General features: G+C 38.0%; 1 protein-coding gene across 1 annotated transcript in view; it reads right to left on the bottom strand.

Annotated features, from left to right (window-relative positions):
* Window positions 1–17,833, bottom strand: part of Frmpd4 (FERM and PDZ domain containing 4) — a 312,460-nt gene that overhangs the window by 169,380 nt on the left and 125,247 nt on the right. The window lies entirely within an intron of this gene.

Genomic DNA, 17,833 nt, shown 5'->3' with positions numbered 1-17,833 from the left:
CAACCCCTTTGTCCTCGCAGATGCAGCAGACCGCAGCTAGCACTTCTCACGAGAAGCAAAGTCGTTCCTTTTCAATTGTTCTCAGAGGAAGTATTTTGCATAATTTTAACCCTGCCTGTAGTCTTATTCTTCTACTTCCTTTCAATTTTCTTTCCTTCTCTACAATGTGTGCAGATTTAATGTAGATCTGATAAATTTAGAATGTTACCATAGGACTATTTCTTGCCCATTGACTATTAGAAGCAAAAACAAAAACAAAAACAAAAACCACGGCCACCACTTTTGTTCCTCTGGCTTACACAAAAGTCAGTAATGACAATTTGCTCTGGTGGTTTTTTAAAAATGTATAGCTTCCCTGCAGTGAGAGCAAGTATGAATTTGCTACCCTGAAGGACCACAAAAAAACACCCCATACCACTTTTTCCATGCTAGCAGGGGATGTATTTGGAATGCTTTCTAAGGTGGTACCAAGAAACAAGCTCTTAGAGGTCTGAATACACTCTATTTTTTAAAATTAAAACTTTCCCCAAAGCAATACTACAGTTAGAAATGACATAAAGAATATTCTTGAGAATGGAAGGAAGTTTATGTAGCGAATGTAATAATTTATTCTAGAGTCCTAAATTATGTACTATATTAGAATTAGGACTCGTTCATCAGAGGGGGCTAACTTGCTTAAGGGAAATAATGGCCTTTCCTTTTGCTTCCTTTTCATTTCTTGCTTTTTTTTCTCCTTGAAACTCTAATCACTAAAGGAGAGACAAAGGTTTCTTAATACAATCTGCATTATACTAACAAGCTGTCCACGACAGTATGTTCAGGAAACAGCAAACAATAGTTGGTAAAAAATGTTTTCAATTAAAGCCTCTCACCAAACACCAAATGAGCAAGAGGTGCTTGTGCCTCTAATTCTAGCTACTCCAGAAACTAAAGATCCAGAGGATCAGGTTTTAAAGTCAGTCGCCATCAAAAGGTAGGGCTGATGGCATGTTTCAAGTGGTAGATCACCAACTGAGCAAGCCAGCTGAGAACACACAGCCCTGAGTTCAAGCCCCAGTACTGTCAAAACCAAACCGAACCCAACCCAAATGAACACACAAATGCCAAATGAAATGTTAGTGGAACATCCTAAAATACTAATTGAGTTCCTCGAAGTGAAGGGGCATCTGCATCTATGAATGAACTAATTAAATGATGAAGATCAGACATGATTACGTTTGCCTATTCATGTATTGGTAGGAAATATATAGGTCTGAAAGGCCTTAATAGAATTTTGCAAATGAAAAGTGTATGTAGAATAGAAAAAAACCTATTAAGGTATCTATCCAGAAGATAGAAAACTCATCACTGAGAAAACTATATAAAGGATCAAAGACCTCGAAGTCAAAGCAGACACTCTGAAAACATTACAGGATGGAATAGGAGAAACCCTAGGTCTCCTTGGCTCAGGCCGAAATTTTCTAAATAGAGACCCGGAAACACAACAAATCAAAGAAAGGTTGGACAAATGGGATTGCATGAACTTGCAGAGCTTCCACATGGCAAAGGACATAGCTAGCAAGATCAATAGAAAGCCCACGGATTGGGAGAAGATCTTCATTAGCCATACAACAGACAAGGGCCTCATATCTAAAATATACTTGGAACTCAAAAAATTAAATCCCCCAACAACAAGAAAACTATGTAATAAAGAGATTTGTCTCCTATTTCTAAGCAGTGTAATGACTGAAAGTCCAGCCTAGACAAAAGCTAGCCTCACTGCTTTACTTAGGAAATGGTTTGGGGAATCTAATTTCCCAGTTTCACCTCAGTAAACACATCAGTCTTTTCACTGTTTTTCAAATGCTCCCCATTATATCACTGCTGAAAACCACAACTTTCTCTGCTGCTTTTTCACCTGTTACAGGTGGCTCCTTTACAGAGCAACAGGATAACTAAGCACGTAAGAGCAGGGTGCTTGACTGTATTGCTTCGGTGTCTTTTCTAATGTATAAATAACACTCACTTCCTTTGGAGAGACCAGGCACTGTTAGGATGACATTGTGGAGAACTGACACTCTTCTCTGCAGAGCTCCTTACTTTTAGCCATTATGCCAAGACTGGGTCCCAGAGTGAGATGCATGCTATATTTTTCCCTGTCCTTTTCAGAAAGCATCCATTTTGAGTCATTGGAAAGCCTTCCAGGGGCCAAGGCTATGAATGAGTTCTTATCTTCTTTGTTGAAGGTTTTGTTTTTTTTTTTAAATTAGTTTCAAGATTTCTCTTGACCACCTCTGTGGAGTACAGAGGCTCTCCTAAATAGAACCCTAGCAGTTTTGTTGTGCTTCCCTCATGTTGCTGAGGATGGTTTGCAGGTTGGCTTCACCAAGATTATTTGCAAGGAGATCTTCCAATCTAGTGTTGCCAGACTTAGCGACAATCAATACAAGCTAGTCAGTTGAATTAGAGTTTTCCATAGAAGTCACCTCTCACATAATATCTGGGCAATGCAGATGCTAATTTAAGTTTGACACCTACCATGATAGATTCAGACTGTCTCTAATCCATGACCTTGAGCAAATTACTTGACCACTTTGTCCTCCTCAAGATCAGTGACTTTTTTGTAAAATGGTAATAACAGGTTTCACGTCTTTGGGAGAACATGAAACGAGTGTTTTGTGTACAGCTTAATATGATGGCTGGCATACAGTATAGTATGCACTATCTAAACTTTGCTAAGTAGGAATCTATTTATATGTGATAATATAGGGCCTTGTGTGGCCACACAAGCAAAAATGACTTTAATCCATCCACTGAATAGAAATAAGGTAATAGGCCTAGTCATCTATTCCCTCTAGTCTGGCAAGAGCCAAGCAAAAAGTGACTGAACTAAGTCTTCACCCTTTCCCATAAAGTTAGACATTGATGGACTTATGTCCATTTTTGAGGTAGAAGGAAACATCAGCAAATGCTTACCAGCAACCAAAAATCTGTGATATTTGGTAAAGAGGGTCAGTGTCTACTTTTCTCAGACAAACTCTTGAAAATCCTTACAATGCTGATATTCTGTGACTTCTATCTAAGATCATGGTGTGTGAACCACTTTCAAACACTTAGCTCAGCTTTAAAAATAGCGACCTACATTGTCAAGGCTATTTAAATCACTCCAGAAATTCCCACTGACTGACTGACTGAACTGGTTTGCAACTTTAAGACTCACTTACCTATTGTTTGCAACAGATTGAAAACATTGCAGATGAAAAAGACCTTCATACTTTATATGAAATGAGAGCAGCAATGAATGGTGTTCCAAAGTTGCAGAAGACTTCTGTTCGGGCCATTGGTGAAAGCAATAAACAGTTTCTTCCTAGCTACCTGATTCTAAGCCTTGGACCTCCTCCTCCTCCTCCTCCTCCTCCTCCTCCTCCTCCTCCTCCTCCTCCTCCTCCTCCTCCTCCTCCTTTTCCTCTTCTCCTTCTCTTTTCTCCTCCTTTTTGGAGGCATTGGACTTTGGAACACAGGACCTCCCATTTCCTAGGCAAGCAGATCTACCATTTGAGCCACACCCCCAGTCTTTGCTTTATTTATTTTTTCAGATACCATATCATTCTCCCCAGTCTCAGTCTGGCTTTACACTGTGATCCTCTTTTTTCTACCTCCCAGTAGCAAGGATTATAGGCATAAACCCCCATACCTGGCTTTTGGACCACATCTGGATGGCCAATCATCCCTAGAAAAAGGCAAGATTAATTAAAAAAAAAACCCTGAGGGCTTCCATGGTGATCTGAGTTTCCTTAGAAACAAATCAAGATCAAAAAAGGAATAATGTAAGAGAGGACTATGAGGTTCTGAAGCCTGTGTCAGATTTAAATTCTGTCACATTTGTGACCCTGTGCAAATTACTCTAAGCTCTCTGTACTTTATTTCCATCACTTATACAGTCAAATTATTCTGAGTCAATTTTTCTAATTCAGAGGTAATTTCACCTCCACTGTACAGTTAGCAATATCCATTACACTTTCTGTAGTCATATGTAGGGGGATGTATATTTCTTATGTCTAGTGAGTAGAGGCCATAGATACTGAACATCCAACTGTTACACCTGCTAATCCCTTACTAAAAACAACAAGCCAGTCAAAATCACAATAATACCTCCTTGCCCCTCCCTCCCTTCTCTTCTTTTCCCCTTCTTCTTCTTCTCTCCTCCTTCCTCCTCTCCCCTCACCTTCTTTCCTTTCCTCCCTCCCCTCCCTTTTCCTTCCCTTCCTTTCCTTTTCTTTCTCTCTCCTTTTTTTTTTTTTTAAAGACAAGGTCTTGCTATGTAGCCCAACTGGTCTGAGACTCACAATCACCCTGCCACAGCCTCTCAAGTTCTGGGATTATGAACAAACACCACCACATCTGGTTGGGAGACTGGATCTTTCAGCACATGTGGTGATTTATGTGCAGATTATTTTAGGAATAGAAATGTGCGGCGGAGATGACAATACACCAAAAACTCACCCTAGGCAAAACTCTTCCCAGGGCTACACTAATTAAAAGAATGTCCAAGACTGGCCTGTGAGGCTTTCTACTCCAAGCTAGATAGCCCTTACACTGCCATAATTGTGACACCAACTTATAGGCTTCTTCATATACTTCATTATAATATTATAGAACTAGTAGCTAGAATGACACTATATTCTTTGAGACTTTGTATTGAGAAGTGAATTATCATGTTCTCTTCAGATAAGAGGAAACCAAAGCTTTATCTGATCCGTTATTCATTCCTGACATTGAATGGCACTGTACAAATCTAACAAAATAAAATATGACCCAGAATTTAATCATTCTTATTTCTCTGGAATTACAAGTATTTTTGCACAGAATAACCCAAGGTTATGCAGTATGGCAAATGGTATTGCAAAATGAAAAGCATTTACTCATTTATTGTGCTGTAAATAGTGGTTAGGTTGCAATAGCAAAACTCCATAATATACCTCAAAACATCTTCAAGTAGTATTTGGTATTCAAGGCATCATTTGGCGCAAGGTAAAGGAAGTGGAGACAGAGAGAGGGTCATAAGCAAGAAAGAAGCTCCTGGATGAATTCAAAAAGTGCCAAGTTTTGGCAACAGTCATGCTCATTTTCTATCCAACTTGGTGTGCTCCACTGGTAGGAAAGCGGGGCCTTTGGTATGGCTCCAGGAATGCTTGTCCTGTAGTGTCTTGTGCCATGAGTCAGTAAAGATTGATCAGGCTTCTGGGATCCAGTCAATGGCAGGTGTACACACACACACACACACACACACACACACACACACACACACACACACACACACACACACACACACACACACAGCCTGACACACACACACACACACACACACACACACACACACACACACACACACACACACACACACACACAGCCTGAGTTAGGCTGCATTTTCTTCTCTCTTAAAACATCACTGTCTCCTTTAAGTCAGGCATTTTGATCTCATACCAGAGGTAGAAGCTTTCCTTCCTATGACTGCTTATGAGTGGGCTTCAGTGAAGGTTCATGTGAGGGAAGCCATGGCATTTGGATGAATAGAAAGTCAAAGCCATATAGACAGAATAAGTAGGTTCTAACCATTGAGCAGATCTTACTTCTGTGATGATAAGGAGGACAACAGAGAAATAGTGAAAAGTAGGCAGATAATAACTCCTTTAAATACTAATGCCAAGCCTTCAGGAAACAAACATTTCCAAATATAGTCATTATAAATTCATTTCAGTTAAGCAGAAATGTGTCATGAATCAGGAATTTAACTATGGTCAAATACCTATGCTATGCCTGGACTGGCTTACTGACTTTGAACCATGATCCTCAGATCTCAACCCCCTGAGGAGCTAGGATAACAGTTGTGAGCTACCCATGCCTAGCCTGAAAATATATTTTACCACATGAATTTAAACACTTTTTTCTCATTCTTATTTTTATCTCTATTACATGATTTAGCATCCCATACAATAAAACTAACTGAGATGAAAATCCATGAGTGTCAGTGCAAATCTTCCCCAGCTGGTTGAATTAGTTCCATTTCCTAATCAGGTTGGGGAATGAAATCTGGATTAACTGGTTCTCTTCCAAAATTATGTAACTACAAATGTAAGCCTCATTTTGTGAACAATCCTTTGACAAACCCCAAATATCCTAAGATTCTCAGTCCATATGTTTGAGAGTTCTTAAACATCACACACCGTAGCTACCATTCACATCAGATGCAGCCCTGCCTTAAGTAAGACTTTGATGTTCATGAAATGCATTTGTGTTCTTAGTTCATTGAATTCTCCAACACTTCAAATCTGAAAATGAAATTATAATTTGCCTCCTGTTGTCGAGGAGACCAGAACAGCCAGTTTCTCATTGCTCAGAGAGCTAAATAAGGAAACAGTTGACAGAGCAAATCTTGAGCTGCATTTCTTACAATGTGGGTTATATTTCTTCGTTGAGTTTGTAGTTGTACCTCCCAAGTAAATATGTGCTGTCAAGTAGATATGCTTACACATATTTACTACTCTGTAAGGGCAATGATTATGTCTTCCCATTTCTATTGCTATTATTCAGAGTAATGCCAAGTTCATAATTGATGTTCCCTTGTGAACGAAATTAATAAATGAATTAAGTATATGGTGGTACTGGTATAGAATCTCACTGTTCTGTCCTCTCCACCAATTTCTATTTGTACCTGTCAATATGTACTTTAAAATCTGAGAGTAACTTACAGATCCCATTATGTATCACTCTAAAGTTCTGAAGAATCAGCCGGGTACTGGTGGCTCACACCTATTATCTACTAGCTACTCTAGAGGCTGACATCTGAAGATCGCAGTTTGAAGTCAGCCTGTGCAAGAAAGTCCATGAGAGTCTTTTCTTCAATTAAGTACCAAAAAGCTGAAAGTAGAGCTGTGGATCAAGTGGTAGGGTGTCAGCCTTGACCAAGGGAAATAAAAAGCTCAGGCAGGGTCCAGGTCCTGATTTCAAGCTTCAGGACTGGCACAAAAATATTCTGAAGAAAAGTCATTTTGTGGTGATATCAATCAAGATGTATTATGCTTTTAAATTGACATGTTTGGTGGTATTCCCTTTGGACAACTTCTTAAAGATAATAAAGTATAATTTTTTTAAAAAGCTGAAAAAATAAAGTTGCTCTCACATCATCTGGGAATAGGAAGAATATAGTCGTCATTTAAAACCACATGATCACATATAATGTACTTAATATTGACATAATGTCTAATGTATAATCATCATCCAAACTTCTCCAATTACTCTAATAGTCTTTGTTTAGTTCTTGTTTGACCCAGTATCCAATCAAGCTTTATCCTTTGTACTTATATTTCCTGTCTCTTTATTCAACAATGTTTTAAAGATGCATAGCTGTTATAAATGTACAATTTTAGAAAAGATGATGCAGTCTTTTCCTCCCAATCTCAGTGATATGTAACAACTAATGATTGGAAGGCATAGTCTGAATTGATTCAAACACAGTTCCTAGAGTTCACACAGTACTTGTCAATGGCAGTTGTCCAATAACTACTGTTAACTGAGCTAATATATAGATTATTAGAATTGTAGGTAGAAAGAATATGGAAGAATACTTTCTCCAAAGACTCCTCCTAGTATAGTTTAGAGAAGATAGCTCAAGATGGGCACACACATTGCCAGTGAATTAGAAAACAGGACAGAAAGAATCCTATAGCTTTTAATGAAGAAAAAAGTCAGTCAGAAATCAGAGGAACTCCCCCCTCCCATCCCTTTTACTTCCCGGCATTTAGAGGGAGACAATGGAAGAGACAAGAAGAAACAGCTACAAAATAGATACCTAGGGAAGGGTTTAAAACATTATTGAAAACCACATAAAATTATTATTATTGTTATTGTTATTATTTTGTTAGATATGGGACTTGAACTTAGAGCCTAAGCTATATTTTCTCAAAGCTAGTGTTCAACCATTTTGAGCCAGAGCACCACTATTGGTTTTTTGATGATTAATTGGAGATAAGAGTCTCACAGACTTTTCTGTCCACTCTGGCTTAGAACCATGATCCTCAGATCCCAGCCTCCTGAGTAGCTAGGATTTTAGGCATGAGCCAGCAGCATGTTTCAGCAGAAATTATTTTTAAAAGAAGTAGGATAACAAAAATAATAGACTGGTGTAGACATGGTCAGAGTCCATTATAAGGTTATATGGAACTTGGACAATGCAATCCCTAAGTTTGTACAATTAACATACGCTAATTAAAAAGTAACATTCTATCCTAGCCAGAAATCCTCTCATAGATATCTTGGTGCATAATAGCCCAAAGCACGGGCATGGTTGGCTGTTATATTTGTTGGTGTCACACATAAATCTATCCCTTTTATCATTCCTTCTTTAAGAAAAAATCTAAAGTGAGAAATAAATGAAAAGGAAGTTTGGTTTTGCTGATCACTAGAGGGAGGATTAGCCAATTTGAATTAGGAAAGATTTGGAATAAAAACACAGGTATTATAGGGACCCTTCCGGATAATTAATCAGTCTTCATTGAGCAGCAATTTTAAGTCATAGTTCTGTTGACCAGTTCTGTGTATGATACTACAACCCTTATTAGAACCCCATACACTCCTCCATTTGTGAGCTTCAATGGCATCTACGAGTTCCTTCTCTCTTGTCTAAGCACCAAATGTCCTCATGTCATTCATCCACTCGATCATCCAAAAACCTCTTGTTGAGGACTTTCAGACCACTCATTAGCCAGGACTAGAGCTGTACAAGCAGACTGGGTGCTTGCTTCCACAGAACTCAGACATTGTAGACAAAAGAAAGGATTAAGGTTCACCCAACCTAGACATTGTCCTGGTTGTTTCTCACAAGCTGAACTTGGCCAAAACTTCTGAGCTCAAGGAGTCCCGTGGAGTAGACATCAGAGACAGGAAAACTTTTCATTTATCAAATTAGCCCATATAGATGGATTTTAACCAATCTTAACCATTTCATGCATTTTCTTCCTTCATTTAAGGCTTGGAGTTTTGCACTGAGCTGCAGTATGGAGCTTGAATAGGTTCTCGGGATCCACCAAATACACTGTGTCATAGCAATTGACAGTCATTACAGGATTAATGAAACACAGCATTGGTTGAACATGCCAAAATGACTAATCTAATTTCCAGCTATGTTGTTAAAACACTTTCACAGTCATCATTTTGAGAGAAAGCATTTATCTTCACATTTCACTTATTTATAGATGAGTCATAACCTAATATTGCTACTCACCCAATTTAATCAAGTGCAATTCAGTCAGTATTGCTGAACATGTATATGAAAATTCCAACATTTTCTACTATTTATTGTGAAAATTAGATTTTCATGGCATTAGGAATATATATTTAAAATTTACTGCTTAACACATAAACTATTTGTCTATTTACTTGTCTAGACTATAGTTCACTTAATCTTTCTGAACTTGCTTAATGACTTTTAGAATCCTAAGTTTAAAATGTGTTTATTGAGAGCTATTATAGCACACATCTGTAACCCCAGCCCTTGAGAAGCTGAGCCAGTATACTCAAAAGTGCTATGCTGGTCTGTGTTACAGGGTGAGACCTTGCCTCAAAAGTCATGTATTGAGAGGGAAAATGGATAGCGTGAGGGGGGAGGTGACATGGATCGTAATGTAAAACTCTTTTACAAATGTCAAGAAATTATTAAAAATTAAAAAAGAAATATACCCTTTACTTGACTTATGTAATGGCAACACCTCTGTACATCTTTATAGTAACAATAAATAATTTTTAAAATGAAAATGAAAAACCAGTGAAACCATGATGATATCAGGTTGTTCAAATCCTCAAAAAATAAAATACAATGAAGTTGAGTGATTTTTTTTAAAGTAGTGTATTAGTATATTTAATCAATATGTCTTTCAATCCACTAAGCTTTCTTCCTTTTTTCTGGGTAAGAGAATCAAAATATTAAAATACTAAAAATTATTCTCAATCAGGCAACAAACAGGAATAAATGAGAAGGCGTTATTTAACAAGAAGAAAATGCAGAGACAGAGACAGCTCAGAGAGAGAGAGGGAGAGAGAGGAATTGATATAACTGTGTATACATGTTTTATGAATTAAAATATAAAAAAGGATGGAAAAAAAGACTGACCTGGAAGAAGGAGGCTAAGTCCTAAGCCTAGCGTTTATAGCAAGGACCAGTAAACTTCACTTGTTTTTGACAATTTTCAAATGTGATGTTTAAAAATGTTTTTGCAACCAAGGGGTCTTATGGAGACAGTAAATACTTTCAGATTTGCAGGCAAAACTGCAACTATTCAACTCTACCATCATATCAAAAGTAGTGCCAGATAGCATGAAAACTACCATAGTTCTCTCCAACAAAACTTTATTAAAAAAATCTATGCTTGACCTTCAAGGCATAGTTTGTTGACATCTGATTTATAGTCTCACCTGGGAAAAGTCATTTATAGTTTTGCTCTTCGATTTTCTTACTCATAGAATACAGGTGCTAGACCACATATTTTTTTCCCAGAACTTGGGACTGAACTCAAGACTATGAATTTGAATGTCCCTTTAAGCTCAAAAGTGTCCACCTTCATCATTTAAACAAGTCTTTCTGAAATTTCATTATCTTTAACAGGATTGGAAGAGACTCGGATATACAAATTCTCCAAACTGTCTTCCCATCAGAAGTAACAGTTCACCATTCAGGGAAAATGAATAAGAATTCTGTTTACCATTGCATTTTATCCAAAGATAGAACACTATAGTAAAGCTGGTCACCTACCTGAATATGTACAGGGAGTTTTAGATCTCTGAACTATCCATCTTCTCTTATAAAATAGAGTCATTACTTAGACGAATTGTGCTTTAAATACACAATATACAAGTGATTCCAAACCACGATAGAAAAAAAAACACTGTAGTGGCTGTTTCCCAAAATTCAAATCAAGTTTCTTTGAGACCTACAGAAATTGAATCAAAGGTTCTCAAATGTGATATTACAGGTGGTTTTACTATTCAGGGGTGTGATACCCAGCAATATCCCTCAATTGCTCAATTGGAATCATTCCATTTTACTAAATTACCAACGGCTGCTGATTTTCTAGCGTGCAAACACGTGAGCACGCACATGCACGTGCACACACACACACATATATATTTTGTCAGTCATGGGGCCTGAACTCTGGGCCTGGGCACGGTCCCTGAGTTCTTCAACTCAAGGCTAGCACTCTACCACTTGAGCCACAGAGCCACTTCAGTCTTTTTCTGCTTATGTGGTGCTGAGGATTCAAACCCAGGGCCTCATGCATGCAAGGCAAGCACTCTACCACTCAGCCACCTTCCAGCCCACATATATATTTTTATAGCGTATACACACACACACACACACACACACACACACACACACACACACACACACATATCTGTATATATATCTGTATATATATCTCTATCTATCTATCTATCTAACTCCAAACATGCTCAGTCTGGCTTGCTATGTCAATGTCTGTGAGAAGATGCTTTCTTTACCACTGATCCTAAAGAAAAGGTATTTAATGCAAAGCTGCTCATGTACTTAACAAGGAGCGACAGAGGGTTACAGTATACATAGCTTTCCCAAATATGTTGGTGTTAAATGTGTCGGTCTGGGTCCTCTTTCCAGAGTTAGATTAAATTGGTGATATTTTGACAGATTATATACAACTTAAACCAAATGTATAAACCTAGGGTGCTCTATTGTTATCTAATTCTAGAAAGACTTCTGATGGCTTTTCATTAGAATTAATGCAGACATGTATTCTTTTGCTTCTGTTCTGTACATAAAGGACAGTTGTTCTCCCTATGATAACCCTAAATTCTTTTTAAAAATTTTTTCTTTTTTCTTTTTATTTCTTTTATTTTTTTGCTTATGTGGCACTGGGGAATTATACCCAGGGCTTCACGCATGCTAGGCAAGTATTCTACCACTAAACCACATTCCCAGCCCCCAACCCTGAATTCTTCATGCAGTTTCATGGCCTCTCAGAACTTCCTGTAAACTATTAATATGTGGAACAAATGTGTACTTGATATTAAGTACAGAAATTAAAATGATTATTTAAAGCTATGAGTATAAATATGAAAGAGAAATATATTATTTTACTAAATGTCTAATGTTTGCATATTCCCTAGGTCATTAATGTATAAAAATACAGAATATAAAGAGCTTTATAGGAAATAAAAATATATGTATCCTAAAATAAACATCACTTGGGGTATTTTTTCTTTCTGTCTCTTGTCTATACATGTCTTTCTCTTCCTCTGTCACTCTCTCTGCTTATCTCCTTCACTATCTGTCTGTTTCCGTTTGTCTGCCGGTCCTTCTGTTTCTAAACAACTGAGAAGATTATAAGGAGGAAAGATATTCTAAGGGTATATGTGAACTTTCCAGTAGGAATGGAAGCCACTATGAAGGTACTTCCAACCCCAAATCACCCTCTTATCTATATTCATGTTATACATTTGAAAGCTCTTTCATTTAGCACCATATTATGAGTACAACTATGACAGATACAGATGTCAAGCCTTTACCCTCAAAGAATGGACAATCTACAACTAAACAGAGAGACAAGATAATATTGAATGTTGGCTGAAAATATGTTTTATGCTTTAATGCTGCATATCAATTCAGGAAAAATTGAATTATGGTTAGAAAATCTTTTTTTTTTCAGTCATGGGGCCTGAACTCTGGGCCTGGGCACTGTCTCTCAGCTCTTCAGCTCAAGGCTGGAATTCTACTAGTTGAGCCACAGCGCCACTTCCAACTTTTTCTGCTTATGTGGTCCTGAGGACTTGAGCCCAGGGCCTCATGCATGCAAGGCAAGCAGTCTACCACAGAGCCACCTTTCCAGCCCCAGGTTAGAAAAATCTTGAAGAACTATAGTTCACATGAAACTCTGGAGGTAGGAAAGAAGGTCTACACTTAAAAGAAAATAAGTTCCATAGTTACCCATTCTGGTGTCACATGTATATAACAATTTTGATGACTGCTACATTTATCATGAAAATTATAATAAAAATTATGCAAGATAAATGGTGCTGTTAGTAATAATAATAGTTTCTTAATTTTCATACATCTTTCCAAAGTTCCATTTGGGGCCAATTCTAATTTTTATTCCATCTGCTTTAAATATAGGCATATTATCACTGCTCCCAGAAAAATATCCAGAATGTCCTTGTCCTAGCTCAGGTAATAGCAACAAGTAAGCTTTAGCAACTTTTTAATGTGTAAACAATGTCATTTTGCAAATCATAGCAAAAAACACTTGCATTTTAGCAAGATATGTCATATACACAAAATGAGCTGAAAACATTGGAATGCAATACGCTTTCAATGTTTGTACATCATGGAATAATTACTTCCCCAGCAAGGAAGACATTTACTTACAAAATGAGTAGACTTACAAATTGTGGGGAAAGAATTCTGTTGTAAATCGATGGGACATGCTAAGGTTTTATTAGACACTTTCTAAAAATCTCTTCCTCCAACTGACAATAATAATACATCTGCAACTGAGAATTTTTCCAGGAAAGAAATTTTAGCAACCAGTGGATATATTTATTAGAAAAGTCCATAAAAGCTTCCAGAATGAAAAGTGCCCCTTACATAATGGCTTCTCCACTCAGTCTGGGTCTCAACCACCTTAGTATTGTCAACATTTATATTCTGATTGAGCAGGCACTGAGCGAGGCTCAAGAATTCATTTCTCATAAGATTCCAGGTCTTGATGCTAGTTCAAGTAGCATGCCTTGAGTAACAAGCTTAAACATGATCTTGAGACAAGAGGTAAACCATGGCTGCTGATTTCAGCTTCAGGCTCCCTCATGGGTGGTAGGTATCCATCCGGCTAGTGAGGTTTTACCTAGCAGGGATACACCAAGAGAAAAGCCAATACCCTCTCCTTCTATGGTATTGACCTTCAGGCACCTAAGTCTAGACGAAAAATCTATGAAAACTTGTTTGAACAGGGTAAGAAGACAACACCAAGTATGTCTCCTGTACAATACTGGCACCTCACATCCATGGTACTCTCCACTTCTGACATATAAACATCATGACTACCCTTTAAATGCATTCTAATTCATTACCTTCCAATATTAACAGAGTGCCTCTGTTATGATCTAGAATCAAAGGGCTCCTTTCTTTGAGAAGAATCTTAGGTTAAGTGTCTATTTTATTTTATTTTTAATTTAATTTTATTGTCAAGGTGATTACAGAGGGGTTACAGTTACATATGTAAGGTAATGAGTACATTTCTTGTCAAACATTATTACTCTCTCCCTTTCATTCTCCCACTTTCCCTCCCCCCAACTCCCCTCCCCACAAGTTGTAAAGTTCATTTCTCACATATTGTCTTGTGAGTATTGTTATTGCATTGGTCCGTCCTTTGTCTCACCATTTTGTTGTTCCCCTTTCTTTCCCCAAATCAGATAAATGCACAATTGGTTAGCATGCAGTACTTATAAGTGTCTATTTTGGAAGTTCTATCAGTACTCACAACTCCAAAAGCAGCGCACAGTATTTGGTGTGTTCTTGATCTTTGATTGTAGTTTAAGTTCTTTGGAAAAGCAGATTGAAAGCTCTACAAATCTCCCCTTGAAGCCCTTGCTCAACTCTTCTTCAAAAGAGTGAACTGAGTACATATTGTACCTTAGACTTCTAAACTGTAAGAACACAAAGTGACCACTTAGCCCTAGTAGTTTAGGGCCAAGTGACCTGAGGACAGAATGCTGTTACACATAAAATAAATTGACAGGCTGGGCACCAGTGGCTCACACCTGTCATCCTAGCTACTCAGGAGGCTGAGATCTGAGGATCATGCTTCAAAGCCAGCCCGGGCAGGAAAGTCTGTGAGACTCTTTATCTTCAATTAACCACCAGAAAACTGGAAGTGGTGCTGTAGGTCAAGTGGTAGACCACTTGCCTTGAGCTGAAGAGCTCAGGGAGAGCACCCAGGACAAGAGTTCAAGCCCCATGACTGACAAAATAAAATAAAATAAAATAAATTGACAACATCCAACTGAATTGAACATAGGTATCCCTACCAAATTATGACAATGTATTAGGAACCTTTTTTCCTCCCTCTCTCATAATTGGCTAACTCTCACATCCAGTGATGGCATCGCATCCCTCTGTATGCCACATCCCGGATCAGCATGATATAGCCTGTGGGCATGGCTCACCGCCTGATATTTATAAATAGAGTTTTAGCTGGGCACTGGTGGCTCATGCCAGTCATTCTAGCTACCCAAGAGGCTAAGACCTGAGGATCACAGTTTGAAGTCAGCCCAGGCTGTAAAGTCCATGAGACTCTTATCTCTATTCAACCACCAAAATGCCAGAAGAGGAGCTGTAGCTCAAGTGGCAGACCATCAGCCTTGAGCACAGGGACAGCATGTAAGCCCTGAGTTTAAGACCCAGGACTGGCACAAAAGAATTGGAACACAACCATGTCTACGTATTTAAGTATTGTCTGGGTGGTTTCACATAAATGGAGTTTGTGCCGTGTGACAGAGGACATAGGGCTTGCAAAGCCTAAAATATTTCCATCTAGAATTTTGTGGAAAATGTTTGCTTAACACAAACAAGGTGCTCTAATGCAACAGATACCTGCCTCACTTCACTTCTAGTGTATTATATACCTCAACCAGCTGTAGGTAGGTAGATAGGTAGGTAGGTAGGTGGATAGGTAGACAGGTAGGCTGGTAGATGACAGATTGATGGATCCCTCCAGTGACATGCAGTTTTACCACTCCACATATTGTCATTTGTTTTATAGTGTCAATAAGTAACTCAGGTTCTCTTATGAGGTCCCAATCCTCCTTACCCAGCTGTGCATCATCAGCATAGTGATTTTCCTAAACATGGAGACCAGTGTATAGAGTTGAACCAAACTGAAGTCTGCAGTTTTTCTAGGGCAATACTGAAGCCATGCTATTTGGGACAGTGAAATTTCTGAAAGCCATAAGCAAACATCTGATTATACCTGTAACTAAATTAGTGGAAACCAAATGGTCCTTTTGGCAACAAAACAAGAGTGGCTGTTATGACCATTTGGTTTGACAGGGATTTTACAAGAGGCTTCACAATGATTTGAGCCCATAAAGTACTTGATATTAGAACTACAGATCCTTAGTGAATCTTTACTTTCAAGCCCAGTAGAGACACAGGACCACCTCATTCATCTGGCATTTTATCATCTTAGCTGGGCTCCAAGGATCCAGCAGGAGACAGTAATTGCATTCTGTAAGCAATTAACATTTTTCTCTTTTTAAACATTTTCCCCTTTATAGGCATCAGTTTTGAAGAATGGAAGAAAAATATAAACTTTTTGTCATCACCTCTGGAAAGGAGGCTAAATGGGATTCTTTCCTAATTATGTTCACCTGTTATATGTGTTAATTCTCTGTATTCCATTCATTTCTATCATTTTGCCAGCACCACAAATCAGGTACCTTGTAATTGTGTTTCGTAAGCCCATACAAGTTCTAATACTGGCTAGGAAAGATGACAGATTCAAATGTGTTCCGAAGATGCTAGTGTCTTTGGGGCTCCTTTAAAATAAATTTATTTGAAGTCAATACTTGGAGATAAAATATTTTCTTTCTTTTTTCTAACCCTACTAAAATATACAAGAAGTCTGAGTGTTCACCTATCCATATTCTCTAGTAGAATCTTATATATAAATTTACAAGAGGCTTTAATAAATGGGATAAAAGGCTAATATTTACGAGGCTTAATTGACTTTGATGGACCACAGAATCAGAGGCTAAAAATTATGCATTTTTGGGGAGATGTATAATTTTAAGTAACAGCCTAAAATTCATAAAATTCCCCTGAGCCACACAAAATGGACCTTGATTTCATAGAAGGTCCGAATATAAGTATTCAAATAAAAGGTCTGCATCGTAAATCAAAATGCCATTCTCGCATGACAAGAAGTCCTACTTTGTTTGTAGAAGATAATGAGGTGTGAATGATACAAAATTGATGTTCATAAACTTTTGATGATTCCAATAATTAACTTCTTCCTTGTGTGTGTTCTTTTGTATAACCTCGACATCCTGCTGTGTAAATGGCATAAGCGATTTAGCCTTAAAAAAGCCAATTAAACTCTCATCTCCTTTTTGAAGCTTCTGTGCTTCAGTGCAATCCACTTTGAGGTGGGTACTGTTGTAACTCTCACCAGCGTGTGCCTCCACGTGGGTAAAATCAATAGGTTTAAAACTAAACTGAAGTCCAGGATTTCAAACTTGTGTGTTTCTTCCTAACTTCCCTATGCCTCTAAATGGCTGCTGCATAGCCAAAGAGAGACTATGCAGAATGTGATGCTTTTTGTGGAAGAACATGCCACTGATGCTTTGAACTTGCTAGGCCTTCAAGCATAGACAACTTCCAAAATGCTTCCATATTCATTGCTTAACCTGACCAATTTCTCTTCCTCTTGTCTTTAGTGTTCATTCTATAAGGATCTTCGAATAATCTTGCTTTGTTCAATAAGCTAGTGAGTCACCATATATAGTTATTGAACACTGAAATAGACTTAAGATATGCTTTAAGTATGACATATACGCACCATTTTGAAGGCTAAGTAGGGGAAAAATACAAAATGTCCCATTAATAATGCTTGTAAACATTACAGTTGAAATGAAAATATTTGAGGTTAAGCAAACTATCTAAAGCTGCTAGGTGCCAGTGGCTCACATGTGTAACTCTAGCTACTCAGAAGGCTGAGATCTGAGGATCACAGTTCAAAGCCAGCCCAGGCAGGAACGTTTATGAGACCAGAAAAAA

The sequence above is a fragment of the Dipodomys spectabilis genome, unplaced genomic scaffold (genome assembly GCF_019054845.1).
Source record: "Dipodomys spectabilis isolate Male_0828 unplaced genomic scaffold, ASM1905484v1 ptg000061l, whole genome shotgun sequence".
NCBI classification, from domain to species: Eukaryota; Metazoa; Chordata; class Mammalia; order Rodentia; family Heteromyidae; genus Dipodomys; species Dipodomys spectabilis.
The sequence above is the reverse complement of the archived record's forward strand: the minus strand, read 5'-3'. Positions and strand labels throughout refer to the sequence as shown.